This window comes from Triticum dicoccoides, chromosome 1B (genome assembly GCF_002162155.2).
Source record: "Triticum dicoccoides isolate Atlit2015 ecotype Zavitan chromosome 1B, WEW_v2.0, whole genome shotgun sequence".
Classification (NCBI taxonomy): Eukaryota; Viridiplantae; Streptophyta; class Magnoliopsida; order Poales; family Poaceae; genus Triticum; species Triticum dicoccoides.
Genome location: NC_041381.1, coordinates 117,776,236 through 117,776,863, shown reverse-complemented (window position 1 = coordinate 117,776,863; position 628 = coordinate 117,776,236).

Below are 628 nucleotides of genomic sequence, written 5' to 3'. Positions count from 1 at the left end.
GGCTTGTTGCGAGAATGTAACGCCCCGGATCCGATGCGCCAGGTGTCTGCCAGATATTCGCCGTCATTGCCATGTCATTTGCTTGCGTGTTGCATTTTGTCATGTCATCATGTGCATTTCATTTTGCATACGTGTTCGTTTCATGCATCTGAGCATTTTCCCCGTTGTCCGTTTTGCAATCCGGCACTCCTATGCCCTCCGGCGTTCCCCTTTTGTCTCTCGTTGTGAGTGGGTGTTAAACATTCTCGGAATGGACCGAGTCTTGCCAAGTGGCCTTGGTATACCAGCGGTAGACCGCCTGTCAAGTTTTGTGCCATTTGGAGGTCGTTTGGTACTCCAACGGTTAACCGCGTAGCCCGAAACCCCCCTTTCTCTTTGCAGCCCAAGACCCCTCCAAAGTGGCCCAAAACCCGGCAAACTCCCCTCCATGGTCTCGGCCGTTCGATCACGATCGCGTGGCCGAAAACCGCTCCTCATTTGGACTCTTCTAGCTCCCAGAAACTATAAATATGCCCTCCCCCGTCAAAAACGCAGATCAAACCCTAGCCCCTTCTTCCTCCGCGCGCCGGACACGTCCGCCCGGCGCCGGACACGTCCGCCGCCGCCCCCCTCGTCCAACCGCAGCGTG